Below are 22,778 nucleotides of genomic sequence, written 5' to 3' on the forward strand. Positions count from 1 at the left end.
AAACAAATGTTCACATAAAAACTCCTACAGGAATATTCACGGTGCCATTACTCATCACAGCCAAAAAGCAGAAACAACACAAATGCCTATCACGTGATGAATGGGTAAACAGAGGGGCCCAGCCATACAGAGGAATATTATTCAGCAATAGCAAAGCATAGAGTACTGACCCAGGCCACAAAGTGGACAAATATTGAAAACGTTACTCAGTGTGAAAGAAGTCAGTCACAATAGATGCTTCCACTTACATGAAGTAACTCGATTTACATGAAATTTCCAGCAGATGCAAACCCACAGAGAGAGAAAAGTGGCTCCATGGGGCTGTGAGAGGATGGGGAAGATGGGGATGTCTGCTTATGCATAAGGAGCTTCCTGTTGGGGGGATGAAAATGTTCTAAGATTGAATGGGATGCACAATTCTGGGCATAGAGTAAAAACCACTGTACATTTTAAGGGTGAATTGTTATTAAAACTGTTAAGAACGAGAGCACCTCGGGCCAGTACCTTCCCATAGTAAATGCAAATTGCTAAATTTTATTACAGGAAGAAGAAACTGCCCTCAGCATGAAAGCAGGAGTTCAGCAAATGTGAGTTAACCGAAATTGGACAAGAGCATTTCACTTGAAACAGTTGCTGAGTGTACACAAAATATTAAGACATGACAAGGAAAATCAGTTTGACATCACGAAGAAGCATTCTGCTTCAAATGCAGATCAAGGATTCGGCAAGCCCAGCTGCTAGAAATGACCAGAGAAGAAACCTGGCTCTTTAAACAAGCACCAGAGCCACAAGGAAATAGTGGTGAGGAAAGCAGGCGGCCGAAAATCTGGAACAGTTTGTTACAAATAATTTCTCCACTGAAAATTCAAAAAAAAATGAAAGTGATGTAATACTGTGTTAACCTCACTTGAATGGGATTCCTCCGGTTTTCGACAGTTTTGTAACCCCGAATGAGAGACTCAGGAGAATCAGAATGGCTCCTGGGAGTCCCCAAATGACTGCCCACCAGCACGCTGTCCACCATCACATCTGCCAGGGTGGAATTGCAGAGAAGAGACCAACTCCTGAAAGGCACAGGAAATATTGACAAGGGAAAAAAAGGCTGATATCATTCTTGGGACAGAGGCCATGAGAGCAGAGGCCAGAAGGTTGCAGGTGAACTGCAGTGGCCCTGGGGCAGGAAGGGACCACGGGGGAGCAGATCTCAATTCTCTTCACTCTCTCCCTCGGGTAGGAGAGATAAAGTCTGCATCCTTCTCACATGGAACTGTGGGTACTGGCTGGCAGAAGTCTTACCGACATGGAATTAATTACTCAAGAATGTGGAAAAAGGAAAGAAAGCGAGAGGGAATAGGGAGCCAACTCAAAGAGCCTCTCAAATGCTCCCATATTTACTGTGTATAATCAAAGAAAATAGTCTTTAACAGTTGTGTGATAGTAAACAGGAACTTGGGGAAAGACAGGATGAGACAGAGATTTTAGAATCCACAATGAGTAAAAAGTCTTAGTTTACCTTTAGGGGAGTCATGGGGAGAGGGGAACAAGATAAATTCTTTAGATATTCATTACAAAGCAGGCCACCAGTCCAGCCAGGTCCGTGTTTTGGGGATAATAGACTATCTAACAGCACGCAAGCCCAGCATTTATAGCTGAGGGCCTGGGTCATTGCTGTGCAATGAACAGAGTGCTATCTAAAACCTCAAATATGCAAGCAAGGCATTGTCTCTGCTTTTTATGGCAAGGAGACAGGAGTGAGGATGCACAGGTGCTTGCTTGAAAGCAGTTACTAAGCACACTTTTTTCTTCTTAAGGTTGACATGCATCTGGTGTCTGTTAAATTTGTTAACCCAATCATGGGCTATCACATGGAACCCTTATGAAGGACACCCTAGAATGACAAATCCTGGCTCTGGGTCTTTTCCTGCCAGCTTCGGGCATTCCAGCAGGGTCTAGACACATCCCTGAATAACGATCCCACAGAACCACCCAGACTCTTAAATCCTGGTGTTTGGAACTTAATTTTAGCTCTACACAACTTAACATAGAAAAGTTTCAGAAATAATAGATATTATATTCTTTTTATATCTCATCATAGAACTGATTTTTCTGATTGCTCTAAGCTGCTTCTACTTGGTAAATCACCTAATTCTGCAGGTGAATTCAGTACTTTCCATTGCGCATAACTAGACAGTCTGGGCCCTCTGACTTCTATTGGTCAAATAAATACCGATACACCTAATTGATTTCATTGTTCATCAGTTTCAGCCTGGAGGTGAGGGAGTGTCACTCTGTTACTCAGCCCACCCTCTACTCTATTCTCTTCAGCAACTCAGGCCTCCTGAATACAAAACTTAGCATCTGTTTCCCTTCACCTACACTTTCCACAAACGCAACAGGAAACATCAGCCTAGAGAATGAATTCAACACAAATGTTAAAACAAAAATCTACAAACCTGAAGCAACTCCAACTCCGAATCATGATACACAATGACATGAAAGTAAGGGTGTCAGGTACAAAGCACGCGTGAGCCTGACCACCTCATTTCTATTCTTCAAAGGAAGGAAGGTTTTCATGTTTTTTAATTATCATTCTTTTTCATTGTTTCTGATTAAGCCAAAAAATAGTTTATGAAATAATTAAGCACTGCAATAACAGATTTTCGCTGTATCAATTACAGAAGGCATTCAGAGGGGATAGGAAAACCCACCTATGTAAAAAATGCAAAATTTCTTCCCCTGTTAAGAACACGTATATAAAATGCAACAGAGAATTCAACTTCATGTGGAGAGGAGCAAAAGCCACAGAATCAAACAAAGTCATTACTATGAGTCAATTCAAAATTCACTGGACAAACATGCTCAATGCATTCAAAGAATTTTAAAGGCACACTGCAAACCATTCACTTAATGATCTACAGGCTAGAGGAAGAATTTCCCTCTTTAACAGACAACAGAAATCAATAGGTTGCCCCACCAAACGAGGACCAAACAACAATCAGGTTTTTAACAGTTCTGATAAATCAGCATGTTCTAAAAATCAAAATCCAGAAATTTTAAACATTCATTCACACCACAATGAAACAAGCACTTAAAAAAAAAAAAACAATAACCCGAAGAAACTAAGCACAGTTATCATGTACCTGGATCAATGGGAACTTCTTGTAACGCTGGAAGAAAGAACAGGCTATAGCCTTTTACTTAAAAAATAAAACTACATTTAAAGATAACTGCTAAAACACATTTCATCATTCATGTTGCCTTGAAAAATCTGAGGCACTCGTATCTGATCAGAAAAGCAATTCTGAGTAATAGTATGTTACAATTCAGTGCTAGTTTGCTTTAGTAGAAAAAAGAAAAGCTACTGTTTCTCATCCTGAACAAAGTGTAAGGAACCTTCCTGCCTCTATCTCCCCTATATTCTAAGCTCAAGTATGAGAACCCTTTATACACACCAATATGCCAAATGACAAAAAAGTATCAATTTATTTGTATAAATATATGCCTACACCTTGATCTGGAAGAGAGAGGTATCAGAAGGCTATATGAAACTTATTTCTACCTTCCTGAAATCACACACACACACACACACACGTTCACAGAGACACAGACATGTACACACTGAATTACTGGGCAATTCACAAGCTGAGGACTTCCTATTTATAGAAGATAACTTTGTAGTTAGTTTAAAATACAAAACTGTCAGCTTTTGAAAGCCTTCATCATCTGCTAAATCATCCAAATATCAACGAGACCCAATTAGCCTTCTCTGTAGAATATAATTTCCCATGATGGCAAAACAGACCCTAAGTAGTGGATCCAAGACTCGTGTTTATCACTACCTATGATCGTTTTTAAACACATAAACAGATTCAGAAAGTATGTCCCAACAACATTTATTCTTATTGAAATAGCATATGTATTCAATAGTCTATACAGAAAATAGGTCCCATGATGGTGTTTAAGAGCTATTTTGTGTATTGAAATATTTATTTTTAAGTTCAGACAAGGAGGGTCTGTATTACTCAGTTGTAGAACACCTGCTTAGCATGCACAATGTGCTGGCTTCAGTCCCCAGTACCTTCATAAAAATAAATAAAAATAAGTGCTTATTTAAAAATAAGAATAAATTTATAAAAAGAGTAAATGCAGACTAAAAACCACTGCAAACTAGGAGCCATAATTTTAATAAAAACAAGAGTTTCTATCAAATATTCACTGTATGACAATCAAAGAGACAACCACAAATCGCCCCTGACAACCATCACGTGTGATTCTCAGCAACCCTACTAAGTAGACACCGAAGAGAAACCCAGCATTGCGGATGAAGAAACGGAGCTCGGAGGAGCCAGGGACGCTGACCGTCCTGCTCCCCGTGACACCACGTCAGCCCAGGATGAGCGCTGACAGAGCTGCACTGTGGGGACACCCAGCTGCACGGAACCTTGGTGCACTGGGGAGTCCCAGAAAACACTGAAAACTGTTCAGTGAAGAACCAGCTCAAATATATTACATTGTGCCACATCCTTTAAACAGGGAACATGACTGAGACCTTTTTGATGCCTCCGTGTCCTTTCTGCCATTATCAATTATTTGCCCTCTCAGCATGCCCAGTCATGAATTGGACCCCATAGGAAGTGCACTCAGATGGCAGAGCTTTTAAAGCTGTTTTATGAAGTTTGTAAGACTCTGTCTATGCCTCACACAGGCGGTCATCCATCACTTCCCACCGGTGTGGATGTACCACATGAAATCACACCTTTCTGCTTTTTAAAATCCCTCCATGTAATCCAGACTTTTCAATAGCAAAGAAGAAGCTCAAACAGAAACAGTGGATAGCTTTTCACCAAATGGACTCGAACAGCCCATCGGACTACCTGGAAGCCCTTTTTTTCTATTAAACCCACTTCCAAGGACTTCATCATTTTCTGATTAGTGGATTTGGCCTCTGACTGGCCTACTGTGAGAGCTCCCAGCCTCACATCCGGGGGTGGGAGAGGACCCTGCTGTTCGGGGAAATCAGTGCGGAAGGCGGAAATCTTCCACCCAGGTCCGCACGGGTAGAAGTGCCACAACGTGCTCAGAAAATATACCGTCAGAAACACTGGGCTCCCATGGACTGATGTCACATTAACCAAACTCATGAGAGACTGATGCAAAGAAACCAGAATTTGAATTTATTAATGTAACAGGAGATGTGAAACTACGAACCAGACTGAAATATCAGAGTTCAACTATGAGTACAGATTCTCCTCAACGGCCCAATCACGGGCAGGCAGTCACATGGCAACCATGGACAGAAGCAGAGCAGGAAGGGTTTCTAGATTAACTCAATGGACTAAATTTCTGTTATACGAACAGATCTGCTGCCCAGAAGACATTTAAAGCCAATCACGGTGCACTGTCCGTGGACAGTGGCTGAGGCACGACTGTGGACACCTGTGTAACTCTCCATCCCCTGTCCTTTCTGGGCTACTTGATGCACAGTTGTACAGAGATCCAGGGATGCAGATACCTCTAAACACCCAAAGCCCATCCCTGGGAGCCTGGAAACCAGACAGCCAGGGTTTAAATACCAGCTCTGCCACTTACTAGCTCTGTGACCTTGGCCAACTTACTTACTATCTCCGTGCCTCAATTTCCACATTGTAAACCTGGGATAACAATCAAATCTCCCTTACTCACTTGTTGTGAAGATTGAAGGATTCATTTCTGTAAAACGCTCAGAAAAGAATGTAGCACATTTTTGGTGCTCAACAAATGTGAATTTAATAAGAAAGTGATTTACAAGTCTCCCTACTAATCATCTTCTGTGTTTCATGGTTAGTCTGAGTCCCAAAGGAAATCCTTATTTCCCCTCTTATAAACTCTTGGAGAGCACCCTTCTCTTGCACCTCACCACCTGTTTAAACTGAGAGAAGGGATGCCTCCTCCACACTCCTCTGGTCCATGGAGAGTGCTTCCCCCTTCACACCCCTGACCCCTGGTCAACGGCTAGCACTCTTCACAATAACAGATTGAGGTGTGAGTCCGGAGAGACAAGCAGGGCATATGAATCCTTTCCTTTCCCTCCAGTGTTGGCCACCCTTGTGAAGCACCCGGGATGCTCAGCTCCATGGCAGGGCAGCCCTGTGCAGGATGGGGCAGATCATCTTAAGGGAAGGCTCGCTGTGGCCCAGAGTTACCTGGGACTGCCTCAGTCTCTAATTCTGGGACACAGTATCATGACACGCATTTTCCCACAGCCCTGAATTTCATGGAGAACGTGGCTTCATCAGTAATAAAGGAGACATTTATCGCCTGTCTGTTCTTCTGTGTCATCTCTCAGTTGGCTGCTGGAGAAAACATGTGTATAAGTATTGGATCCACTTAAGCCCCAATATATATGAAGTACCAAAAAATTCTGTGGCTTAACATTGGTTCAGGGCGACTGTGTAACGGTCCTGACTTTGCTGAAGCTAAATTATGGGTATAGGAACTATGGAACCTCCTCAAATATCTTTCATCATAAAACCAGCTTTTCTTATTTTCCTGTTTCTTAGTAATTGCCAAAGACTCTAAAATGATGGCTTCATACAAAACAGGAGCTAAACTTTATGAGCCCTTTGACATTCCCACTGTGCTAAACAATTTACATAATTTCTAATTCTCACAATTCTGCAAAGCATATACGACCATCCCCATCTCACAGACGAGGGAGAAACTCAGAACAAACTGACTCAGGCTCACGTGGCTCAGTGGCAGCGCGTGCACGCAAACCCAATTCAAATCACTACACCCCTTCTTCTATGTACAAAATCACCTCCCACCAAATGACACACAGCGGCTGGGTCAATACTCAGGGAACTCAGTACACTTTTCAGCTTTAAGGTGCTCAAGAGGCCGCTTCTAGCTGCTTTATAAAATCCCGGCTCACTGGTTGCTAACACTGGAATAAAAGACCGATTTTGCCATTGTTTGCACAGCAAGTCTGAAATGTTCACAGCGAGATGACAGAATAAAACAAAGACATAAGCAGAATAATTTTTCCAGGTAGACAGACATAATGGACATTGTGCTATTCTGAAGCACTAAGCAAAGGAATCAAAGCAAAAAAATATTTCTTAAGCCTTCTTTTACAAACAGGAAAATTAAGACTGTATGAAGGTGCAACAGGGCCTCCTATGGCTAAAAAGACCTTCCAGGTTGCCGGGAAAGATGCAACACAAAAATTGCCTGTTGAATCAGAAACAAGAATCAGATAACTAAAAGCTTCTGTAGCACATACTGCAGTTTGCTTCGGGGAAGGGAGGGGTATTCAGTATTTAATCTGACATTGCTAATACCCTTGAATATAAACAAAAGACACAGGCTCATGGAAACTCATCCTTGAAGAGGAAAGAATCCAGTCCAGCCACTTCATTTTACAGGAGGGGAGACTGAGATCTGGGATCTGTCCTTCCGGCAATCAGCAGCAAAGCTCTCTCTCCTAGGCCTCATGTCATGCACTGTAGCAAAAACCAACAGATCTGTACTAGACCTCTATTCATAAAAGTCACGTCTGTATTTTTCCAACAGTAGGTAATCTAAGTATCTTGCAACATACTTCTCAAAGAGCCAGGAAATCATACAAGTGTATTGAAATACAAAAACTTTTATTTGCACATTAAAACAGCATGAGCTTTATTCTATTAAAAAAAGTGACATGTCAAATCAATGTTTTGATATTTTAAAACCTATTAAGCATGCAGAAAAATAAATCAAAATTTCTTTAATCACAAAAGAAAGAAGCTTATTCCCTTAAAATGATCAATGTGGATTTTTCTAAACTTAATAGTTCTGGTCAGATTTCTACGAATTTAAATGTCTGAGTGGATGGTTACACGGCAACATGAATTTTGAGTTGTAACAACACACATTCTGTTTAAATAATCTTCAAGGCCGTCTGCTTAAGGTGATTTAACTAGTCCCTGTCTCACTAGAATGATACAGATTTCATTAAACCTTCATACTGCACACACACACAAAACCCTGAATCCTTGTTACTTTAAGCCATATTCATATATTCATATATATGCATATTGAATATGCATCAGAAACAAGCCACCCTCTTTAGTATTCAGAGTTCATCCTTCTAAACTATCTGTCCTTGTGACAGCATATTTTTACTGAGCAGCTCTTGGGTGCTTCGTATACAAGGCGTCTACATCTCACAGTCAAACAAGGTAAACGGCATCACTCAAATTTCACAAATGAGGGAATGTACTTAAGCCATGAAAACAACTTACATATTCATCATCAGGAAAGAAAAGAGTAAAGATTTTACTTACAATATTCACTGACAAAACTTTCCTCCATACTAACACTACATAGAACCAATTCAGTCTTTGTAAATTTTTCTGTCAATAACCACCGCTAGAGAAAAACAAGCAACATCATTAGCAATGGTTGGACTTTCAAAGCCCACTCCTATTTTGCACTATAATCATTTGTAATGTTTTGTTTTTAGTGTTTACAGAGCACTAAAATAAAAAAATATAAACTTTTTAAGTCATTGCCTGAGAATGCAACATTTGTGAAAATGTACAATTTCAATTTATGCCACTCTGTCTCACATTCTCACTGGTGTGTCTCCTTTGAAGGCTTCATCAAACTGAGACCGCTAAAATCGTTCATTTATGGACTCACAGGAGTTCAGGAAACCACTCAACACGGGGCTGATCAGAGGAGCCATTGAGAAAGCATCCTGTGCAGCCTGGGTTCCAGCACTGAGTCTGCCAGCGCCAGCTGTGTGAGATTTTGGACAAGCTGCCCCATCTCTCAATCCCTCAGCTGCAAAAAAGGAGACACTGATACCTACCCTTAAACACCTGCTATGAGGTAAAACATGAGGAAAGCATTTTAGCCTTAGGGAGGTGTCCACTCAGAGCAAGCTTGGTCATTATGATGATGAGGATTACTTTTAATAAGTTAAGGCAGACAAAAAATTAGAAATCACCATAAAGGAGAAACATTTTACGTCAATTAGCATTTCCTTTTGAATGGATTGCAGATAGTTTTATAGAACTTTTTAATAAACCAAATTTTGTCCACTAATTATAGATTTACAGGTTCATGGACATGTCTCCAGAAAAAGAATTAGAGGCCTCTAATCTCTGAATACTAAGAAAGAAAAGTTTAAAAAAAATCACGGGGGAGATTATACCTCACTTGAGAGAGTATGTGCTCAGCATGCATGAGACCCTCAGTTCAAACACCAGTAACTCCATTTAAAGATTTTTTTTCAAGAAATGGAGAATTAAATCAAAAAGATGGAGGAATACAGAATTTTTTTAGAGACTCAAGTCAGATTAAAGATGGGGGAAAAATATCCATTTCTCATATGAAATCTTGAGAACTATGTAAACCGGATCTGAGTTGTCTAATCTTTTAACATTATTCATGAATTCATATTACCAAGTCTTAAAACTGCCTGATAAACCACAATGGTGATACTGATCATAACAGCTGCCAACACGGATCGAGCTCCGGCTAGGACTGCTCTGTTCGGCCATCTCTTCCCCTGAGGCCACACCAGGCTCAGAGCACTAAATTTTGTCATTCATGAGCATCTCGTTTAAGTCCTCCCTTTGTGCTCCTCAGTCTCCCCTCACCAGCCCCTCTGAGGGAAGCACTGTTATCATCTTCCCCACCCGCAGGTAAGGCCACTGAGGCACAGAGACTAAACCTGCTCCAGGTCACATCGGCATAAAAGGACGTCTATATTTCTGCTGTTTTACTATTGACAAAGGAATCTGAGATATCAATTCAAGGGAGAATGTTAAATAATCAAGTCTGTCAGGTCTTCACCTCAAAGAGCAGATACTATAGATTCCTGATGTAGGATGAGGCTGCCGCCACAAACTGACTCAGCTTGAAATTAATATCCAAGATGAAGCAGCGGATACACGTAAATATTCACGATTGTCAACTCCGCTCACGGGTCTGGGCCCTTCACTGCCTGAACGGGGGTGAATCCCCCACCACTGTCAGGGATGGAAGCGCGGCTCTTCCCAGTGTCACCCAGGCTTCACGGGCTGTTTCCCCCCACAGGATCTCCACAACGATTAAAAATCTCTCAAGATTTTTACACCATGCAATACTGAAAGACATTTCTGCAGATGGAGCACTTTCTCAGGCTTAAAAATTTTTTGCTTACACTCAGCAAGGGGGAAAATAACACATGACTCTGCAAAGTCTCTGAGCCTCACCACTCACAGGAGTAGAATGGCCTCAGCACAAGATGACTCTTCACGGATGAGAACAAAATAAATCCGCCCCCAACCACAGGCACTCCCAGAGACAGCGCTCAGCAGTCTTCTGCACAATCACGGTTGTGCAGCCCTCACCACCATCTATTTCCAGAACACTTCATCACCCCAGAAGAACACCCCTGCCACTAGCAGTCACTCCCCAACCCCTCTTCACCCAGCCCCTTGCAACCATCACCTGCTCTCTGCCTCTGCATGTGACTATTCTGAGCATTTCAGATCACTGAATTCAACAATATGTGGCCGTTTGTGTCTGCATCCTTTCACTTAACGTGCTGTTATCAAGGCTCGTCCATGTTGAAGTGGTATGAGCATCTCTCTCTTTTTTTTTTTTGAAAGTGTTAAAGTTTATTAGAAGGTGGTAAGTACTATCAAAAAGAGTAGAGAGGAGCATAAGTGATTGGGTTTCAAAGGGAAAAGGGCGGGTTGAGCAGTCAGGGTGGACTTCCCAGAGCAGGTGGCCTTTTTCATATTCCCCTTTATTTATTTTTTCTTTTTTATTCACTCTTACGTCTGAATAATGTTCCACTACATGGAGATACTACATTCTGTTCATCCATTCAGCAGCTATGTATGGACGAGGTACAGAAGAATGAGTGTAAGAGGTGACTAGGCAGGGATGGCATTTAAGCAAAGGGCAAGATGTGCTTTCAAAAAAAAAAGAAAAAGCCAACAGAGGCACAAGGAAATTCAGCGCGTTTCTGAGAAAGTGCATGCTTGCTTCAGCATGACTGCCGTACAGGGCTGGGGGGGTGGGGAGTGACAGGAGACACAATGAGGGAGTAACCTGAGAATATTCCCCATGCAAGCAGCTCAGCCAATTCTCCTCCTTCATCCTGTATTTTAGAGCCATTTTTGATAGGTTTTCTATTTCAAGTAACAGTACTTAGTTACATCTGATCATCTGCATCAGATCACCTTACCTCCAAGCCACAGAAAGTCATTCACTGACTGGAGCAGCTCCAAGACATAACGGTGATGGACCAGGGAGTCTTGCAGCATCCCGGCCTGCAGGCACAAACCCCCACATGTTCCATGGTGATGTCCGGAAAGTAAAATGCATGGAAATATCTCACTGCTTGTGCACGATATCTGCCCCCAAATTGCCCCAAAATCATGCTGACAAAGCACTACTGAGCCCTCTCACTACAAAAAAAAAAGAAAAGATAGAGAGAGAGAGAACAGAAAAGAAAAGAATAAAGCTAAGAAGGCATATTTAGGGTCTTCCATTGAAAACCAGCAAGCATCACTGCCAGTATCTCAGCTGGAATGGTCCTGTCTTCAAAAACCACTGCACAGTTACATTGCAAACGTGATAGACATATATGTATTCCACGTAGATGATATTACAGTAGGATTTTTCTTTTCAAAATTTCCAGTTGCAACATTAACACAAGAGAGTTTATGTTTCAGCTTTAAAAAAATCAATTATCTTCCACTTTCTTAATTTTGAACCTATTATTATTTTATAAAGGGTGCTATGCTGCAAATTATAAACCAACTGTTTGGCTTCTGCCAACAAGAACTTTATGACTTCACTATTTCAAAGCAAGATTTAATGATGCTTTGAAATGTGGGGCCTGGGGCGCTCACTAACAGCTCTTTAAATACTGACAAGGATGTGCTATTTAAGTAATGCAAAGGCTCTAAATCTACATTAACTCAGAAACCAAAGAAACTACACCAAAGCCTTACTTTATCATTTTTAAATTTTGCTATGCTTTTGAATATTAAATTTCTTAAAAGATAAGATTTTTTTTTTGAGAAAGACAGCAGCTGTATTAAATTTCCTCTCACCAAGAAAGCAATCTTTATCAAGAATAAATACCCCTATGGAAATCCAAAAGACGGGACGTTTCTAGCTAAGTGAACATGCAGATCTCAACACAAGCCTAAATCCTATCAGATCTCACCCGAACGAGCTCAACAAAGTCCTGGACTACCCTGAAACTTAGCTCTACTGTTCCAAATTTTGGCTGAGCTAAGATCATCACACAAGGCAGGGAAGAAGAGAAAAGTCCACCTGGCTGCATCCGTTTTCTTCCAGCCACAAGGTGCCGTTAGGGGGTCTCCGTTAATAAGCCCTCCCCATGAGGAAATCCGGCATCCACACTGCCCCTGCCGTCCCCAAGCAGCCCCGACGCCCCTCTCCCACTGGTGGCTCCCCAGCCTGTCAATGGTCTTCTAATGACCCTCCCAGTTGCTGGCACTCTCCCCCTCTTCCCAGCTTCACACACACACACACACACACACACACACACACACACAGCCAGGACAGCCTTCCCAAAGCACAAATTTGATTACGTCACCCCCACTTCAAACCCTTCAGAGGCTCCCTGGTAGAGTTCTAGCCCCACCCCCGACCCTGCTCGCCCACCTTCACCACAGTACCCAGGTCCACAATGACCTCAGGTGCCCCCTGACATGCTGCTACTTCCCACTTGCCTCCAGGCTCATTTTGACGGTTTGTCAAGGAAGCCTTCCTTCCCTCGAACCTCTGCCCTTTGGGTCAGGTGCCCCTGCTGTGTTCCTAGAACATTCTACGCTAAGACAACTTCTGACACTGCTAAGCTCTCAAGAAGCAATACATTTTTCTTACTACTGTGAGTCCACCCTCTCTCCCCTGGACACTCAGAATTGCATGTGTTATGAATAAATGAATGAAGGGGTGGGTCTCAAAGGGACGGGCAGAGTTGCTCTCACCAACCCCGACCCCTTCTTTCTGTAGAACATCAGAAACAAAACCAGGAGTACCTCTCCTGAGGGTCACTTTCTGCTGACACACTTCACTGCCTCTTCTGTGTCAGTTCTAGTAAAAAAGCAAGCTCCTCCAAAACCCTCCATCCCTAGGCCCACTCCAGGGTCCTCCCAAGCAGGGGCACCCTCCACCCTGGACCACACAGTGCACTCTCACCGAGTCCCCACCCCACAAGCCTCCAGGCCTCTACCCGGGCTGCTCCTGCCACCTGAGTCACCCTCTTGATTCCTTCTCCTGGCTGACTCTTACTCTGTCCTCATAACTGAATGTAGAGCCCATTTCTTCAAGGAAGCCCTCTCTGATCATGTCCTTTAGCTCTTGGCTGGGCTCCGTCTACAGCAGGACTGCTTGGCGACCAAATGGTGTTTGTCCACCTGCTCCTCGGAGACCATGACCTCTTGGAGGCCACGTGGGAAAAAGGAGTGAGACGACAAGAGGGGTTGGAAGAGCAAAAAGCAAAATCACAGCCCAAGTCCCAGATTCAAGGATTCCGTCTCAGAAGAAAAGAATAAAATATTTCATACGTATGTCATTTGGCTATGAGTTTTGTGGCTCATGGAAAGCAAGAGGTTGGTGTTCTAGTCTAAAACCCAAGTTACATGCAAAGAAATGTACATATTCATATCCAAAGGAAACCAGAGCTGCTCAACAACAGTTTGCAGTTAAAATCAAAGGAACTTTGATAAAGGCAAACTCTCTCTCTCTTTTTTTTTTTTTGTATCATATAGTTGTAGAAGTATTTGTATAACTAAGGGATGGCTACAGCCTATGATTCTGCACTGGAGTGTTTGGGGCTGAGGAAGCCCAGATTACATGCACTGTGTAAATACAATCACACCAACACACTGACAGGCGCCCTAGTGGCTGAGCTGAAGTTCCAAAGCAGACAACCTTACGTTGCAAGACAGCTCTCATTAGAAAGTAAGGTATGCAATGTTCTGTACTCAATTACATACGTTATATGGGCCATTAAGCGATAGTGCATCTTGTCTAATGAAACCCCAAAATAAATTGTTAACGTCGATTCTCTCCTTCTGACCCTTCTTTGCTAATTTTGGATATCAAACCCTCACTCCATACGGAAAGCTCAGATCTACGCTGCAGCAGGTTACATCCCGTGGAAGAAAGCCTATCAAGGGAGAACTGGAGAGTTTCCCTTCAGAAGCTGCTAAGTCTGGTTTTGCACCTGTACGTCATTTGCAACCACGTCAGCGTCAAAGGAGTAAGACCTTAACTCTGTGGGGCGAAAATCACTGTGGTGCTTCTGAACCATTAAAGAACACTGAGCTTTGTGAAACAGTCCTGAGGCACTTAAATCGTACTTTTTGTGAAAGGCTCCAAAACTGACCCAATTCACCAATCCAGGTACAACAGGGAGGTACCGGAATTAGTAGATAGAACATGCCCTTGAAGTCTGACAAGGCCCTGCTTGAATCCTGCTACAGCATTGACTAGCCGCTAAACGGACCAATCCCTTAACCCCTCTGAGAAGGCTAGCCAATCTGCAAAAGGGGGCTGCCACCGCCCACCTGGGGGACATGGATGTGAATGCAACACGCAAGTAGTGCGGCCGACTGGTACCTGACACGAGGCCTGGCTAGTTTCCCTCCGCTGCCCTTCTCCCCCTTTAAACTTGCATTGTTCCCCCTGGTAAGGGTCAAGCCCCCGGACCAGACTGCCCGATTCTTCTGTGTATCCCCGGATACATGCCTTACCTTTAGGAGGCCAGAAAAAGAACTATCTCCTCCAACGTCACTATCAATGTTCTTAAGAGTCTGGGTTTTTTTAACTCTATTTTGCAGGGAGACTATTCCAGAACTGTCCAACCACCATTCTCCACTTTGGCTCCTCTCCCAGCGCCCGTCCCTTCTCACCTCAAATCTTCTGTCTGCTGGCCTTTTGTTCGTGGGAAAGAGAGTCCGCTAGGGTGGAGACTCCCTAGGCCTCTGTCCCTCCCAAACAGGTGAGTGTGACTACCTTCTCCCCACTCCCCACTCCGACTCCAGCTTCCGAGGAGGTTCCCCTCCCGGACCATGCAGCCTCTGCATCATGCCAAGACGCGCACGCGTGGCCACAACCCTCCCTTCAGATTTCTTCCTGGGTGGCCCTGCCCACCCCGAAGACCCTTAAGGATAAATGCCATTGCTCTGAAAATCCCAAATACCACTAACTGACACACCAAAGCTGCATGGTCTGGGCTTTCCTCCAACCCAGGCACAGCCCTGCCCCGCCTCAGCCTCAGTCTGCACCTCTCGAGATGAGCTCATCCACCTGCACGGCTGTGAACACCAGCTAAGAATGACGACCCCCAACGTGTATCTGTGGTCAGGCTCTTTCACCTGAGCCCCAGGGACATAGACCCGAGTGCCTCTTTGAAGTCCTAACTTGGATGACAATTGGAATCTTAAAAATGCCTCATGTCCACCATTTACTCTAGAGTTCGATTCCTGTCAGGTACCTCCCAGGCTCCCGAATTTAGTAACAGACCCAGAACCCACCTAGGTGTTTGAGGTCACATTCAATTTCCCCTGTTCCTCCCCCCGGCCCTGCCCTGGAATCAGTCCTGTCATTTCTATCGCTAAGCCAGTCTCAAGTCTGGTTCTGCAAGGACCACGGATGGAACCCCACAAGCTCATAGCAAGGTGCAGTGCGTCACAGTCCTCCGAAGAGAGCTACCTGGAGAGGGAGGCATCTCCTGCCGCTGGTCACCTCAGAAGGCACTGGATTCTCACAAATGAGTCCCAGGAGAAGGGACTCAAGTTTCTCCTGTGGTCTGAACTTTGAAGGGCCCGAGGTTTGGGGCAGTTCCTAGTTAGCAGACACACCTGCCAGTGAGCAGATGAGGATGGGGGAACCCAGGCAAGGCTGTTCTCACTCCAACCCCTGGGCTATCGGGAGCCACGGGAAAGGCCTGTGTCCAAGGCACAGCCCAGCCTTCACAGATCCCAGCCTGCATTTGCCAACCCAGATAGCCTAGACCCCTACTTGCTACTCTTACTTCTGTTCTGTTCCCCCCCAGAATGCGATGGACTCTTTCAGAAAGTCTGGCCTGTCTCAAGCGAGACCAAGTCAGTGAAGGATGAAGTGTCCACAATTTGACCAGGGCATGAAAGGAGAAACAAGGTCTCATGGCCAGCATGACTTTGGTGGCCAAACCCTTTCCCCGGGTGAGATGAACCAGGGTGTGGGTGAGAATGCAAGGTCACTTCACGGCTGACTGGGGTGTTGGAGGCTCACTACCGAAAACTAACGACACGGCCGTCAGTGGTGGACGTCAGCTGCAACAGACACGGAGTCAGCTATTTACTGCCAACATGGGTTAATAGTAAAGGCTGGTACAGGGAGGCCTGCATGGCTGCTGAGGCAAACCACAGACCCGGCTCTGAATGCCCACTGGCTGGAGCAGAGAGGAAGCTACGGTCCCCTTTAGCGGTCCCTGTGTCCACCAGATCCAAGTGAGCCAGCTACTTAGGAGAAGGCCATGTTGTTCTGATACTCAGAAAAACCAGCCTCGTAAAGGGAAAATAAGAGTGGCATGGAGTTTAGACCCGCTCCTGCCTCTCTATGAAGGCAAAGTAAAGTAAATGGCACGGGGAAGGTGAATGCAAAAACAAAAAACAAAAAAAACATAAAACCGGTGACTGCTTCCTCCAACAGCATCCCCTGCAGCTGCTCATCTCCGAGCCTGCCACTTTCTCACCAGTGACCACCGGCCAGGAAGCTCCGTCACACACGTCACACAGCGACAGCCCGAAACCGCGTGCTAAGCACGTTTGTGTGAAAGACAGAATAAAGGAAGATGCTGCAGATTTTGACTTTCCAAGTTTAAATACTCCATGAAAAAATCCCTCAGCAGCCGCCTAATTCAATTCGCATCTCGCTTCTTCAAAACAATCAAACAAATTTAATAAGTGCGCATTTGTCACCAAACATAAGGAGGACCAAACTGGTTCCTCAAAGCAAGGATTTTAACAGGTATCAAACCCCAGTGGGTGATGTGCTAACAAAGCAAAAATTCCAAAAAACTAGAAAATAAAAAGATGACTAGGATAATATATGGATCAAGGCAACTGTTAAGGTTTTTGCTTTTTAAAGCGATGGGGACAGCATGGAGGACAATCTGGCTATTTCCAATGCAGGGTGTGCACAGTCCACTTTTCAGACGCAACAACATGCTCACAGGGCGGTACAAGATAGAAAGGGAAATAGAAAAAGGAAAAGAGGAACAGCGAAAATTAGAAACACATGAGAACAAAAATAACTGACAGCAATTACAAGAATTTAGGTGAGTTTGGTGAGGACAGGGACGAGGGGACGGTGAGACCCACCCTCACCTATTGTTCCAGGGAAGGCAGGGGCCTGAGGCGAGGGGCGCTCCCGGGGGACCCCAACGTGGTCAGCGCCCCAAAACTAAACTTCACCTAGATGCGTGTAGACAGCTTTTGAGCTACAAAATGTGGTCGCATTTCAAGCTTTACAATTTTACTCACTCCCACCAAGAGTAACAGGAGAGAATTAGGCTCTGTTCCTGCACGAAAGCATTGTTTAAAGAAAGTAATGACTGTGGAATAGTAAAAGCAACAATGGAGTAAAAGTGACTGGAGGAGAGCGTACTTGACCCGAGCTCACTGGCCGCGTTATCTCACTGACGTTCAGATGGTGGCTGAGCCCTTACGGTACCAAAACAGACAGATCCACCAGGAGGGAGGTTTAATGCTCTGCTGTATTTTGATGCCGAAAGCCATGCCTGGTACACGAGGTTCTGGGTAAACAATGGTGACAGTGTCAACCACTATGGGCTAAGCACACAACCAGCTACTCCGCCAAATCCCAAGGACACAGTTCAAAAGGCAAAAACAAGCTGGCATTCTCTGGTGGGTCTGCAGACTCAGAGCCAAGCAGTTGCTGAGCAAACATATCACAAGTGATTCCTGTGACAAAAGAGGAGGGACTGGCCAGGGGGCTGGGGCAGGGCTCCAGGCTTCCACTGCTCACCCACCATTCAGTCCAGGGGGATAAGGTGGTCCCTGCTTACGTTGCACCGATGCACCTACATTCACTGACGCCTGGGGACTAAGCAGGAGGTGACAGGTTACGGGAATGGAGCCAGCCTGGGAGTGGCACGGTGCTGGCATCTGTGCCCTCGGCTTTGCCCAGACCACTACATCTGCCAGCTCATCTACAAGAAGCAGAAGGGGAGAAAACCGTGTAGATCACAGGGCCCTGCGAGGACAAGTACAGGTCATGGCCACGATATGCCTCGCCCCTTCCTTAAGCCATAGAGGTATGTCCGGGGAGGAAGTGAAAATTCATCCAGAGCCCGCCAGGCACCACAAGCAGGTGGGACTCGGGTCCCCTGTGCCTGTCACTCACAGGAATGCCCTGGACTATCTTTTTATCAATTCTCTGGCATCTTCTCCTCCAACTTACCAACAACCAGAAAGTAGAATCTGATTTTAGACTCACAGAGAATCGCAGAACACCTCCTCCACTTCGGGCCCGGCAGCACGTGCCAGGTCCTCCGACCGTCACCTGTGGGACCGCCATAAGCCCTCTCCAGAGTCAAGGCCCGAGGCCGTAGGCCGGGGGGACACAGATTCCCACAATCTCCCCAGCAAATAGGGACCACCTCTCGGCAAAGGCATCTCACCCTCTTCTTCTCGAGGGATACCTCAATAGATACACAGGGAAACAGAGTAGAAGGTTTGGGTGTAGGCAGCCCAGAAGAACTCGTCTGCACTTCCAAGGCAAAGTGGGTCCGTTGACCTAATCACAGGGACAAAGTGAGGACGAATCTTTCCCTGCTGTGCCCCATACTCCGTGACATGCCTTTCCCTGCGTAAGAAGTTCATTTGGAAGCCCCTGGCAGTGTTTCTGTTGTCCTAAATTGGCATGGTGGTTGTCAGGCAGGGAGACAGGGCCTGGGCCGTGCAGGTGCTGGACCTGGGAAGCAGGAGACACTGGCTCCACCCCCAGCTCAACCAGCGCCTCATTCTGCATCTCAGGATTCAGCATGACATCTATAAGCAAAGGAATGAGACTGTCCCAGGAGAGGCTGTCCAACAGGAATGAAATGTGAGCCATGTAAAGAAAGTTTCCCAGTTGCCACATTTAAAGAGGTAACCCCCCCAAAAAAACCCCTAGAAACTGATTTTAAGAACATATCTTACTTATTCTACTGTATGTAAAATACTATCATTTTGACATGTAAACAATAAAGAAAGTAACAAGATTGTTTACATTCTATTTACTAGACAAGTCTCAGCGTCTGATGTGCATTTGACGTAGAGCACATCTCAGCTCAGAGTAGCCTCCTCCCCAGCTCTCCTAGCATCAGTGGCTTTGGCTAATCTATTGGACAGCAACTCCAGGGGTCACACCAGGGTAATTGGCTGAAAAGCGGGAGTAAGTGTCAATAATAACCCTAAAAGAATCTCTCCGAAACAAAGGCGGATTCACTTTTAAACGTCTGAAAACTGGCGGGTTGCTCCTCCCTCACGCCTTGGCTACAAGACAGCCCTCCTCCTTGCTGATCCCTTTCTGGATGTAGGGAAGCAACCCTTCACATAGCCAGGGTGGCCGGGCATCCAGGTAGACTTTCCTGTTCTCTGTGTCCAGTCCCACGAAGTCCTCATTCTCAAACAGGATGTACAGCAGGAGGATCTTGTCCCCAGACTTGTCGGATGCAACGTCCAGCCACTTGGACTTGAGCATGATGAAGAGAGACTCAGTGAAGTCCTCGATCCTCTTCTCCACCACCCAGCAGTCCTCGTAAATTGACGGCCACGTTGGTGCGCGGCTGCTCGGCCACCTCCCCATGCAGCACAAAGACAAAGAGCCGAGAGTCATAGAGCGTGGTGCCATACAGCTCCTCTGAACGTGGAGCTTCTCGAAGGTCTTGGCCAAGAGGCAGTCGGTAATGGTGACAAGGCCCACGACCTTGTGGTGGGTCTGGAAGTCGCTCCACCCATTCTCGGGCGCATAGTGGTGACTTTAGTGGATACAGAGTGCCCACTGCTAGCCGCACGGGCTGATTTGCCTCACCAAGGAGATTCGCTTATAGATGCATAACAAATTCTGCTCTGAGATGATCCCCACGGGTTGGACCACCACGGGGAGAGTCTGGTGGTCCTCAGCACACTGCACGTAGTCAGGGATGTTCATGTTGCAGGCCCTGACGAGAGGGAAGAGGAGACCGAGGTACATACTGTGCTGCGGGCTGCGGGCCTCACTGGGTTGCGGTGACCTGGTGTGTACCAGTCAGAAGGCAGGGGAAGCCCAAGCAAAGCCGGGGGTACAGTTTGTCCTCAGCGTCTGCACATGGCTACCGCAGCTCAGATCACATTACGCACCTTTTGGTCTAGGCCTCCGCCCTCTGCAGAAAAGGGTCATTTCTTGTTTTCTGTTTCCAAGCACCTAGCCAGGCCCTGATGCAAAGTCAGTGCTCAAAACTGCTGAATAAAGGAATGAATAAAGGAACTGCTTCCAAACCCCTCAGCAGGATATAATGCAAAGAAACACAGTAGGATCAAAAGACCTGGATTTCATCTCCAATTTATTTGAACTCCTAAGCTGCAGAATACTTGATAAGAAAACTTGCTTTAGGGAGGAGGGTACAGTTCAGTGGTAGAGCACATGCTTAGCATGTATGAGGTCCTGGGTTGAATCCTCAGTACCTCATTTAAAAAAAATGAAACAAATAAATAAACCTATTTACCCCCCTCAAAAAATATTCTTTGAATTCCGAATTCAAGAAAAAAAAAAAAACACCTTGGAATTGACACAACATTGTAAACATGAGTATACTTCAAATAAAAAAAAATCCTTGCCTTACAAGAATATATCTGGATTATGGAACTTTACAAATGTAAAATGCCTAGGGTCCCACCTGCATAAGAAGAAGGAACTGTACAAATTTACTATCCCTCATTTATGTGCTATATTTCCTTTGGGGGGTTTATAATCTCTCAGAGCTAATTTTCTCAGATTAAAAAAAAGAAGGAAACATTACCGGATTCTCCATACTGCTGAAGAATCAGATAAACCTATGATAGCATCTGACCCACAGAGTTTTCTCAATAAATGCTTGTTGAATGAATGAATAAACAAGCAAGGTGAATGCTGCTCCCTGCCACAGAGCATCATGATGGTCCTGCCTGGAAATCCCAATCCCACGTTTCACCCGACTCTACACTAACCATGGGTGACCTGGGCAGGCCTGTGTGCTCCTCTTAACCCCAGTTTAATCATGAATAGAAATGAGGGCAATAACACAAACCTCAAAGGGTTAGTGAGTCATTACTGAATTGTATCCCAAATTTGCAAGATGGAATCTTTAAAGAAATTTGGGCAAAAAGTACGTAGGCCCTCTCCATATTATCTCTTACAACTACATGGGAATCTACATTATATCTCAAAATAAAAAGTCTAATTTATTAAAGAGGCTATTGAGGTTAAACGAGCTCACTGTGTCAAATAAGGAACACACAGTAGAAATAGGTCAATGCCCAGCCCATGAGATACACTCAGTAAACATTCCCACTGAGCCCACTGGTCCCTCCAACTTCAGAGCACGATGATGTGTCCTCATGGCCAGAGGCCTCTGCACCTGAAACTAACAAAGCTAATGGTCCCCACTTTCAAGAGCCCTTGCCACCACCGTAGGCCTAATTTTGTACTTGTAATTTTTTTCTTTTTATTAAATAGAAAAACGTAATTGCATAGCCTTCAGGTCACCAAAACCTGACTACAGAGATCACGATGGCAGCCCTTCTTCTTGAAACAATAAAATGAAAAGCCATTTCCACAAGATTTCTGTGTAAATCTACTAGGGAACTTCATCCTGGACTGAGAGGAAGAGGACTGGGGAGGAGGGGGCAATGTGCAGCACACAGACCCATGGGCCACCTGTCCCACGATGGACTTTAGACCCAACACTCACCCTCAAGGAACTTCAAAATAGACACAGAGTGCTGTGGACAAGATTATTTTTTTTTTTAAAGAAATCCCAGATTCTCTCGCAGGTTTTGTTTCTACCGAGAAACAAATATCTTATGTGTATAATGTTTCACAAAAGACTTAAATTGTTATCACCCCAACTTGACGCATTAAGAAACTGATGGAGAGAAGTTTATCACATTGTGCAAGATTAGAGAGAGGCAAAAAAAAAAAAAAAATTAGAGAGAAGCCACGTCGGACACCGTATTTATCCCAAGCACCTGTTCCAGTGCTCACACTAGAAAGTGGGATATACTGCCCCTTTACTGCCCTCTCCCTGCAATAAATCTCTGAAGACACATTCTCTGCCACCTGGAATCACAATCACTTCAATTTTCCACAAAGAGCTATGTCACATTTTGGATGTGTCAAAATCTATATGTTGAATGGGAGGAGCGATTTGTATTTTCTGTTTCTCAAAGGAAACATGGCTTAAAAGAAACTGAAAAGCACTTTTCTAGTCTATGTCTTCATTGTGCAGAGAAGGAAACGGAGGCTCAGAAGAGATGAGGAAAGGGCCTTATTAACAAATATTGCCTCAGCGCAGCACCAAGCCAGCCTTGGGCACTTCTGGGGGAGGATCTGGAAGGCCCAGGAGAATGAGTCTTAGAAAACGGAAAGAGAAGCATACAAGGCCCCGTCTCTACACCACCATACCATGAAGTTCCACCAAATTACCCAGTATGGGTGCAGCCAACATTAAGGTGGGATAAACAGGTTATAGAAACCTGGAAGTC

At 44.8% G+C, this 22,778-nt stretch overlaps 1 protein-coding gene across 47 annotated transcripts in view; it reads right to left on the reverse strand.

Annotated features, from left to right (window-relative positions):
• Nucleotides 1-22,778, reverse strand: part of LOC141575936 (uncharacterized) — a 145,458-nt gene that overhangs the window by 98,220 nt on the left and 24,460 nt on the right. Inside the window, exon 13 of one of the 47 annotated variants that reach the window (XM_074357701.1) lies at nucleotides 11,301-11,432. The exons of the other annotated variants lie outside the window; for them this stretch is intronic. The gene's annotated coding sequence lies outside the window, so the exon portion shown is untranslated. Of the gene's footprint in view, nucleotides 1-11,300; nucleotides 11,433-22,778 lie in introns of those variants that run through there. 47 annotated transcript variants of the gene reach the window in all.

Source organism: Camelus bactrianus, chromosome 34 (genome assembly GCF_048773025.1).
Source record: "Camelus bactrianus isolate YW-2024 breed Bactrian camel chromosome 34, ASM4877302v1, whole genome shotgun sequence".
Classification (NCBI taxonomy): Eukaryota; Metazoa; Chordata; class Mammalia; order Artiodactyla; family Camelidae; genus Camelus; species Camelus bactrianus.